Source organism: Propithecus coquereli, unplaced genomic scaffold, assembly GCF_000956105.1.
Source record: "Propithecus coquereli isolate 6110/MARCELLA unplaced genomic scaffold, Pcoq_1.0 Scaffold1, whole genome shotgun sequence".
NCBI lineage: Eukaryota > Metazoa > Chordata > Mammalia > Primates > Indriidae > Propithecus > Propithecus coquereli.
In genome coordinates this window covers 13,921,181-13,932,414 of record NW_012133857.1, presented here as the reverse complement: position 1 = coordinate 13,932,414, position 11,234 = coordinate 13,921,181, and the positions used below count along the sequence as shown (strand labels likewise).

The 11,234-nt window shown below is 39.2% G+C and overlaps 1 protein-coding gene across 1 annotated transcript in view; it reads right to left on the bottom strand.

Annotated features, from left to right (window-relative positions):
* Positions 1-11,234, bottom strand: part of DOCK3 (dedicator of cytokinesis 3) — a 681,302-nt gene that overhangs the window by 204,407 nt on the left and 465,661 nt on the right. The gene's annotated exons all lie outside the window — the stretch shown is intronic.

Here is an 11,234-nt window from a genome sequence, read left to right as displayed (position 1 = left end):
GACATATTTGAAACCCGGACTTAGCGGGGGAGGGGCGGGCAAGGGCAACATATGTAACCTAAACATCTGTACCCCCATAATATGCTGAAATAAAAAAATGAAATAAATAGAAGGCCATGATCATTAGTGGTGCTTTGCTAAGAAACTAATCAAAACATAAAATAATGTTAGAATCTTTTGATTCTCCTGTACTCAAACTACTGGCAAAAATCTCTATACCGAGAAGAGAAAGCAAATTGCATACACGCAAATACACACAAATACACAATACATACACTCTCTGGGTATATGTTCATTCATATATTAATAGATAGATGTATATACATCTCTATATATGTATATATGCATAGAGCATCGTGCATATGTGTATGAATGAACTGGAGCATCTACCCAAAGAAGGAGAGATAGAGGAGGGAAGGTGGGGGAAGAGAGAGAGAGAGAGAAACAGAAACAAGAGAAGTGAGATATTTGAAGGTATTCTTTAAGATTCTGAGAATAAGGAGATAACTTTTGACCAAAATAGCCTCTCAGTTTACACTTTAACTAATCATTTTCTGCTTTATGCCAAGAGAAACAATAGATAACATATGAAAAAAATGGACACACATAGCCTGGCTCGGAACCGAGATAAATATCTGCATGGATCTTAACAGAACAGAGCTGCTAAATGGTGAGTGGAGCTAAATCCAGGGGCTTTCTGGGATCTGGCTTTTGAAGCAGGTGGTGGTATATGGGGGTCTTAATAATGCAATGCAATAGGGAATAAATGGCTCTACATTGGATGGGATACTCCAGCCAATTATACAGCTCGAAGCAGAGACTTGGGGGCAATTACCCAACTGGAGAGGACAGCGTAAAAGAAATTCAGACAATCTATAACTGCTGTTTAGGGAAACAGAAAATACAAAGACACAACTTCCTTACTGGGAACAGAAACTAGTAATTCACTGGTTTAAGGAGTGAGATACCTCACAATAATACTATAACCCAGAACTTGTGAATGACTTTTAGAAGACCTAATTTTAGACTTGGAGCCTTGGGTTTGGATGGAGGCAGCCACACATCTTCAGTCCAGAGAATGATGATCATGAAAGGAAAGAGATGATGGGGGAAGGGGAGGGGAACAGGAAAACAATTCTCTGCCTTAAAATGACTGTAGTAACCAGTATCCTAAAACATTTGAATAAACTATAATGTTAAAAAACAAAAAAAAAAAAAAAAAGAAATAAAATAAAACATAGGAATGTCCATGCACTATGTTAAATTATTTTTTACTCTTCCTTAATATGAAAAACTGGTGACATTATTTTAAAAACGATATTGCAGTTTGACAGCTAATAAGCTATAGAGACAAGAGTTCAACCCAAGTTTGGCTTCTTCAAAGCCTGTACTCATTTCAATTATCTTTCATGATATAGTATCTAAACGGTGAAAATAAGATTTAATATTGATCAAAAAGAAATAAACTAATTTGAAAATAGCTGTATCTATCTAAATATTGTATATTTATAAATGTACACAAGTGGACACATCTAGAGTTCGAAGAACCCTTTCCTCCTCAATTTTCTTCTTTTGCTTCCTGTATTCCCCTTCTCTTGATATGCTGTACACTTAGTCTACCCTTTATGCCTTGGCCCTGTAAAACCAGTTCTCTAGATCATTCAGTCCACTAAGTTCTATGCTGTGCTCTTCAATATGGCAGCCACTAGCCACTGTAGTTATTTATATTAAAATTAAATGAAGTTAAAAACTCAGTTCTCAGTCACAACAGCCACAACTCAAGTGCTCAATAATCACAGGTGGCTAGAGGCTAGAATGCATATCATAAAGTTCTGCCATATATAGAACACTTCTATTATCATAGAAAGTTCTATTGGACAGCACAATTCTGCAGGGTTGGTGGGGGGGTGTCACATTGCTCTCATATCACAGAAAACTATCACCATTCCCAAAATACAAAATTATAATGCTGGCAGCACTAGGATCAGTATATACAGGTGGGGTTGTGGGGCTGCAGGAAGGACATTCAGAGGGCAAGATCTGGGAATGGCACTCTTTGGGACTCCAAAGCTTAGAAATAGGCATGTGAGAGGCAAGTTAACATCTGAAAACCTAGCAATCAAAGCACAGATAACAAAGTCTGTGGTCTCCATGGACATGGAAGACCTAAGACAGGTTCTACAAGGACTCATGGCACTCTGTATATAGTTGTAGTCATGGCTATGATTTATTATAGCGATGTAGTAAGGAAACACAGCTAGATCATAAAGGGAAAAGACACAGACTCTTAGGAATCCATGCACGAGCTTCTTTGTGCTCTCTCCCTCACATGAGGGGTCACACAGAACATACTCTTCCAGTAGTGAAAATGCAAGGCACCAAGGCTTAGAAATGGGCACGTGAGAGGCAAGTTAACATCTGAAAACCTAACAATCAAAGCACAGACGAACAAGTCTGTGGTCTATGTGGACAGGGAGGGTGCGGGGGGTGGCAAAGTTCTGGGAGCCAGGTGCTTAGGGCACAGAAAAGTATTAACAGCAAGCATAAGACTGCTATCCTTAGAAAGGCCTGTTTGTAAGGCTGGCCCTTGGCTAGCATCTGGAAATTTGGTTCTCAGAGTGTTTTCGACAATTAAGCGTGGCTCACTGTGCCTAGACTGTTTATGTGAACAATATGGCTTATGTTCAACACCTGCTTCCCTTCTAGGAGCTTGGAATTTGGTATGTATTAAGCAAATGGTGCCCACATGACAGCCCCCAATAAACCCTGACTTCTGAGTCCCTAATGGGCTTCCAAGGGTAGAAACAGCATACATATTCCTGCATTTTCACTACTAGAAGAGTGTGCTCTGTATGACCCCTCAAGTGAGAGAGAGTGCATGGACTCCTCCTGAGTTTGTGTCTTTCCCCCTTATGATCCAGTTGTGTATCCTTACTACATTGCTGTAATAAATCTTAGCCATGGCTACAACTGGATGCTAAGTGCCATGAGTCCTTCTAGTGAATGACCGCTAAGCTTAAGTCTTGGGGAACCCCAACATATCCTTTAAACCCAGTGTCCTTGTCTGTAAAGCAGCATGTACTATATCTCCTACATCTCTGCAACCCTCAAAGAATCAAGTTCATAGAGGCTTATGATTTATAGGGGCTTAGTAAATAAAAATAAACTTTACCTAATAAAATCTTCTTGACTTCTAATAACTTCATGTTTATAAAAACAACCCAAGTAAAATACTAAGGTAGCTAAGAGCAAAATGAGAACTTATAAACAGGCAGTTTTCCTCAATTACACACACACACATACACACAGAGCTTTTCTCTGCTTCAAAGCCTCTCAATGGCTTCACAGCAACAAATGAATATTCTGGATGTGCCTGCCACTGCCACAGACTTCTGATGACATCTTAGCTTGATGGAATTGCTATGCTGTCCTGCTACCCAGGCAAAGCTAACCTAAAGATAGGTTGAGGTCCTATCACTTTAAGTTCCATGGGATGCTCCCTGCCAGGTGCCCTGCAAAAGGAGGGCCTCTATGGCAGGAAGTATCCTTACAGTGGCAACTGGCTTCTATTTGCCTTTCCTGCCTTTCAGAAGCCTATATAAAGCATATAAGGAACACTGATGTTGGGACTTAAGACCAAAGCTCAAACATGTACGGTAATAACTGAATATTTATTGAGATTTATTACTTGCCATGGCCTGTTCTAGGCACTTTACATATATTATAACTTTTAATGCTCACAACAACCCAATGAAATAGACACTACTATTTTATAGTTGAGAAAATGGAGGCATAGAGGGGTTAAATAAGTAGTCTAGTTTATTTGGCAGTATTTACCATGATAAGGCAGGTAGGGCCTAGTGGGAGTGTGAGTTCAGAAAATTCAGGGCAATGGCAAGGGCAGACTTCAGAGATCAGGCCCAGAAACCCTGGGGAGTCCTGACTTATGGGGCTGAGGCTGAAGAACCTCAGGGAGGGTTAGTGTTGGGTGGGGATGGGCCATTGGTAGCTGAATATATCCTCAGGGGAAGTGGTATGAAGCCACAGACTGGTCATGGATGACCACACCCTGGTCAGAAGCAGAGCATGGAGCCAAAGTAGGCAGATGGGATGAGTTGGACAGTGAGGCACGGGTCATATGACTGCATGGGGACTGTTCTCAGAGTGGGTCTTTATGCCTGAAAGGGGAGTTTTCAACCTAGAACCCTGACAGGTTTCAGAAGCTCTGTGTACCCTCTGAAGCAGGATGTAAAGGGATATGTATGTCTTCATGCATGTTCAATCCTCCAAGGAGTGAGTATCAAAGCATCCAAGACTTCTCCCTCGTCTTTGTGTTTTCATACATCCATGAATCCCGCAGGCCTATGTCAGATGTCAGGATATTCTTCTGGGAAGTAGGAAGCTGGCTGCAAGCTGATTCCTCCACTTCCTCTATAGCCAGACTTTTTGACTTTTGTCCCTACACAAATGCCACTAACCAAGTCAAAATAAATTAGGTTTAACTGTTCCTCTGAAGCTATCCATAGGGTGTTTAGCCTTGTCAATGTGAGCCTTGCTATATACCACACATTTCTTAATGGAAGTAAAAAAATGTTTCAATGCAAAAATCCAAGGCAAACCATGGTTTCTAAAGCAGATAAATGTCCAACTAATTCCAATCTCAGCAAGGTTTTTCCTAGGCTTTTTTTCTTAAATTTGGGCTCTTGATATGCTTCCAGGGATATAACATTCTGAGCATTGAGAATCTATATACAGGGGGCTGCTGATAGGGAAATTTGCCTCTTGATTTTTGCTAGGGACAGTGAGCAGTCCCCAGGTACAGATCCCTGGGCTGCTGGAATTCATGGCTATGACCATCAGATTCCCTTAAAAGTTTCTGATTTCTATATCCTGCTGATCCTGTGATATCCTTGCCTATTATCTTATGAATCCCTGCAGCAACATGGAGTAATGGAAATAAAGTAGGATGCAGAAAGGGATTTGAATCCTGGACTGGATACTAGCAAACTGTTCAACCTCACTCAGTTGATGTAGGGACTGAATTAAAGTAAAGTAGGTGATGTAAAGCTCCTGGCACAGGGCTTGGCACATGCTGTAGAGGAATGTTCACTCCTCTCTCTTTCTCTCCCTCAATCCCCACAGAGACTAATCCAAACCTTTATATATTCTTCTTAAGCCTCACAGGAAAACACAAATCACTGGACATGAATGTCTTCTAATTGTCTTTAAGACTTATCATAGCTTAACTCAACTTATTTATGACTGCAGGCATTTCTAGCCTTCCTTCCCAGTCCCTGCAGCACTGTGCCCCATTAAACAATCTCTTTTCACTGAAATCTCAATGTTCTCCTCCTCTGTCAGCTCTTTTCCAGCTTTAAAAGCCTTCCCCTAGCCCTGTCCATTTCCTTTTGTAACAAACTTCTTCAGAGAGTATCCTCATTTCTGCCTCTGTGTTCCTACACTACCCATTCACTTCTCATTCTCCTTATCCAATGACCCCAAACACTTTGTTCAAACTAAAATCTCCACAGGTGGCCTTCAAATCCAACAGCCATCACTGTGCCTCACTGCTCTGCAGCCTCTGGCATTGATGGTGGCATGAAATAAAGCTGGCCACAGGTCAAGTCTCTGCCCCATCTCCACTCTTGAAATGTTTGCTTTGTTGGCTACTGTTGATTCTCCTATTTCTTTTTAGTCTACTTAGCTGGATATTGTTCCTCTTCCTCCTGCAGTTCTTTCCTTAATCCAATTCTTTCTCTAAAATATTCTTCCTTGATGATCTGACACACTCTTCTGACTTCAACAATAACTGAATGCTGACATCTAAATCTCTGGCCTGGACTGCTCCTTCCAATCTACCATTTCAATCATTCAGACAGAATTTTTGTTGTTGTTTTTTGGCAAATTGTAAATATTTTTAAAAATTTTAATTGATACATAACTATACATATTTAGAGGGTACAAGTGGAATTTTGATACATGCATACAATGCATAATTGAAAATACAGAGTATTTGAATATTCATCACCTCAAATATTTATCACTTCTTTGTGTTGGGAACATTTCAAATCCTCTCTTCTAGCTATTTTGAAATATATAAATTATTGTTAACTATAGTCCACTCTATTGTGCTATCAAACACTATATCTTACTCCTTCTAACTGTGTGTTTACACTCATCATTCAGGCAGTTTTAAACCATTTAAGAAAAAAAAATAAAACCACCTTGACAGTACATTTGACTCCCCAGGGTTATGCAGCATTTTTAGGAGACTGGATGTAATGCCACTCCTTTCTTTTGGAATACAGCTGAGATTCAGGGATTCATGGACTTGCCAAATCAGGAACCAAGGAGGCCCATTATAAATAAGTAATTGAGTGATTAATTGGTTGAGAACCAGTGGGAATTCTGTCATTAGTGGCCCAACAGTTGTCAATTATTGGTAGTTTGCAAGGGAGGAAATGTTTATAGCTGTGCTGTCTCTCAAACTTTCCTGTGAAATAGACCATTTGGGGATCTTATTAGAAATGCATATTCTGGTTCAATGGCTGGGGGCAGGGGTAGGGGGGTGACTATCAATTTCTAAAAAAAAAAAAAAAAGCTCCTAAGTTTTGCTGATGCTATTTGTCTTTGAATAAAACTTTGAATAGCAAGATTTGAAAGGACTATAATTATAAGTGATTTGTTGGGCCACTGGGTACTGCAGAATAGGGGGTAAAACTGAGTATCAGTGTTGAGGTATGAAGGATTGACAGGTATATCAGATCAGTGATAGAGGCACCTGTGTAAGTCTAGTCATTTATTTAAGGTCTTGTGGAGTCTAAATGTCTTGTGACTGGGAGTCTGTTTGATTTATAGTCCAAGGGGGGTTATGAGCTCTGGAGCCTGGGAGGATTAGTGTTTCAGGTATGTGGATTGTTTGAGAAGCTTAATAGTTTTAGTGATTATACAGCTTCTAGCAGTAGTACTTGGGGGCCAATACCAGCTTATTGCTGGAGTGGTCAATGGCTAAGGAAGCCTAGAGTTCAGGAACTGATGGGGACCTGTTAGGAGTCACTGAGGTCCTTGGAAGTTAAGGGTTTTAATAACCTAAGAGTCAGTGTCACCTCTTTAATGAGTTCATCCCTAACCACTCTAATTTAAAAAGTGTCATGCCCTATTTCTGTGATTCTCAATTACTTCATTTTCTTGAGAGTAATTTATTGTCTGTCTCACCCCCTGAAATGTAAACTACAAGTTTACATACGGGGATTTTTCTCTTATTTTGTGCTGAATCCCCAGCACCTGGAACAACGTCTTACACATGGTGGGTGTACATATGTTTTGAATAAATGAACAAGAGTGATATTATACCTCAAATCCACTCAAATTTATAAAAAAGTAAATAATTTTCAAATCAGTACTGTAACTATATTAGTAACAAATTACTTTTTAATATTTCAGTAATGCCTTCCAGATGTAGCAGCTCTACCTAAAGTCCAACACATTCCTTGAGCTCAGCTGTCACAGGCAGTGGTTCTTAACCTTTCCTACACATTGGATTCATTTAAGAGTTTCTGATTTAATTAATCCGGGGAGTGGCATGGACATTGGGGACTTTAATTCTAATGTGCAGCTAAGGTTAAGAACTACTGGACTAAAACCTGTTGCCTTAAACCTGTCCACTTCTTTTGTGTTCCCTCCTGTGGCTAATGGCCTCAACATACACTCAACAGCCACTCTTCTCACTTCCCATACCTCTAAGGAAATATCTCTTCAACATGTCCTTTTATCTTTATTGTCACTTCCATTGTCCAAGTTGCAAACTACACCATCTCTTTTTCTTTCTAAATGTACTGAGGTATAGTTTATATTCAGTAATATGCACAAATCAAAGTATACAACTTGATGCATTTTTGCTTATGGAACCACCATGCAGATAATACACAACATTTCCACCACCCTAAAATTTCCTTTGTGGGCTTTCTAGTGAATATGCCCCACTTACGGTATTTTGATCATTACTATAGTTTAGGTTTGCCTATTCTCGAACTTTATATAAATGGAATCATTTAGTATGTATCCTTCTGTGTCTGGCTTCTTTCATACAACATAAAGCTTTTGAGATTCATTCACATTGTACATATCAATATGTCATTCTATTTTATTGTTGAGTAATATTCCATTGTATAAGTATACTACACTTGTTTATCCATTCTACTGTTGATGGATGCTTGAGCTGCTTCTAGTTTTTGGCTATTATGAATAAAGCTTCAATAGACCTTTCTGTTCAAGTCTTTTTTATGGGCATATACCTTGTTTCTCTTGGGTATATTATCATGTCAGAGTAGAACTGCTGGGACACAGAGTAGGTACATGTTTAACTTTATCAGAAACTGCCTCAACCTCAGACCCACTCTTGGCACATTATGTGTGTACTACCTAGATCCTCACTACTGGTAGGATCCATTTGATATATAAGGATGACTATGCCAGGCCCCTCCTTAAAATTCAATCATGTTTTTTATTATCTTCTTTATAGATAAAGCCCAAGATCCTTAGTTGGCACAGAAGACTCTTTTCCCTCATCTGTGTTCTCACTGTTCATACTACAGCAGTATCAAATGCTTGTGGTACCTCCTGCCACTGCTTATTTCTCCAAGTCTTTACTCACATTCTCTTTTTTGCTTGGAATATCTGTCACCTCTCATTGCCAGGATGAGTAGAAGTACTCATCATTTACCACTGTCTCTTCCAGAAAACTTGTCTTAATCCTCAGGAAGAAATGAGAAATTCTCCTATATGCTCTCACAATACCCTGAGCAATTCTTCACTGTTGTTTATATATTTTTCTCAGATTATAGTAGTTTACTATAGGAAATACTGAAAAGCAAAAAACTAAAATTGCCCACAATTCCACTAACATTGTCCATACTTCTACCACTCAGAAATAATCATAATCACTGTTAATGTGGCGTAAAGCCATTTTACTCCCACCATTGGTCCAAGCCCAGTATCTCCAGCTGTATTCATATTAGTCTCCCAACTGGTCCCCCTGCTTTTGCCTCCATTTCCCAGTCAAGTGTCAACATAGCTATCAGAGTGGACAGGTTAAAGCCCAAATCAGATCATGTCCCTCTTCCACTCAGAAATCTCCAATGACTCCCATTTCACTCAGAGTAAAATCTTAAGTATTTACAATGGCCTTCAAAATCCCACGTTTCTGTACTACTCCATCACCAAGGCTGGCCATTTATTTCTTTCATCTCATCATCTACTTTGCCCTATGACCTTCTTTCTCTTTTGCTCGTTTTGTTCCAATGACACTGGTCTCCTCACTGTCCTCAAGCTCATTAGGCATACTTCTTCTTGAGAACCTTTGTAGTTGCTGTGGTTCTCTGTCCTTGGAAACTTCTTTCCCAAAACACCTTCTTCGAGGTCTTTAACTCAATTATCATCTTCTGAGCGAAACCTCTCTCATTTATCCTATCAAAAATTCCCCCATCCCATGCTTTATTTAACCTATCCCCCTTTCCTTGCTTTATTTTTCTAATAAAGACAGTATCTGAATACATACAATTGAACACATTGTGTACTTTACTTACTCATCCTGTTTTTTAACTACTTCTCCCTCAGTCCCCATGATGGGTAGGAATATTGCTACCTAGCTCCCTGGTATATCCCCAGCTTGTCCCATTGTAGTTAGATAAGTGAGTAACCTTCAGATTTTTTTTCCTCTATGAGCACAAACACAGCTAAGGAAGCCCACCAGAGCCCAACCTGGCCAAAGAAATGTATCCTTCCCTTGTATACATAAAGCCGTAGATTCGTAATATGCGGTCCCTGAAGGAAAGAGCGTATTTTACTGGGACCTAGAATAGAACCTGGCACATTGCAGGCACTAGATGGAGCCAAATACTTTAAGCATTTGGAGAATTTCTGGGAGACTGTTGCACAATTGTTTAAGTATCTCGGTAGTAACTCATCAATTTTTTGAGAGTGTATGTACTTATTAGAAATGGCAAAAAGTAATTTAGGAGTTAATTATGGTAAAAGTGGAGAATCAAGAAAGGTAACATGATTTTTGTCTAGTAAACAAGGGATGTCTATAAGACTCATTTTCCTGTGTACTTTATAAACTGTCTTTGCTGTCACTTTTCAAGATGCTGGAATTTATCTCCTCTGTTCCATTCCCTTCTTCTGCATAAGCATCTCACTCACTTTGCTGTATAGCCTCATCCTAGCCCAGGCTCCAGCTCCTGGGCCTGTATCATCATTGGTTTAGTGCATCTGCTGTGTGTGTCTCTTTGTTCTATGTCTTGAGGTGCTAAAATATTTCTGTTTTCCATTAAAATCCCTTGAAAGAAAAGAGTATCTTTTTATATATTTAGTTTCAAAACCTAAAGGCAAAAATCAGGTAGATATTTAATAGACAGTTTTATAACTTTGATTTGAAGAGTCCATATAAAGTATATTATGGCTTTTCTGCAGGGTGGGGAGGAATGGGAGTTTTAACAATAATTAATTGAGTTCCAGGTAAAAAACTGGCAGAATCTATTTCTAAGTGAGTTTCTAGTCTAAATATGCTCAGTGGGAAAGCTATTTGGAGTGTTCCCTCTCAGAAAGCAGCAGCCACATCTCTACACACCATTAAGATAAAAGTTTATACAGGAGTGTTTAGACAAAATATTCTTCCCTGTTTTATACCCAAGAACTGATTTTTGAAAACTCATAATTATATATATATTTTGTGTTCGAAACTCTAAATTTCCATTTTTCTCTCATATCATTTAACCAAGTCATAATTATTGGACTCCTGCTACTCCATGCACTGCAAAGGATCTGCCTAGTCTCAGGGCTTCCTCTCATTTGTGCTATTTCTCTATCTCCACTATTTCTTCTGTTTCTTTGTACCTAATTTTTAGTTATCCTAACAAGATCCACATAGCTTGCTCCTCGAACACCAAGCCTACGCATCTGACACACACTCTTTCTCATGAGTCTCCAGTCTTAGTTTTTAAATACCATTTAGTATATCCTTCAAAATACAAATCCTCATACACTGTTTGATTTGTTGACAGCATCCAGTACGTTGTGTTCTGTCACTTTCATGTGAGGATTCAAAATCTAGTTTTTAAAATCTTGCTCTGTCTCAAGATGACACTGGGGAAAAGAATCTCTTTTCAATAAGTGGTGCTGGGAAAACTGGATAGCTACATGCAGAAGACTGAAACTAGACCCCTACCTCTCACCTC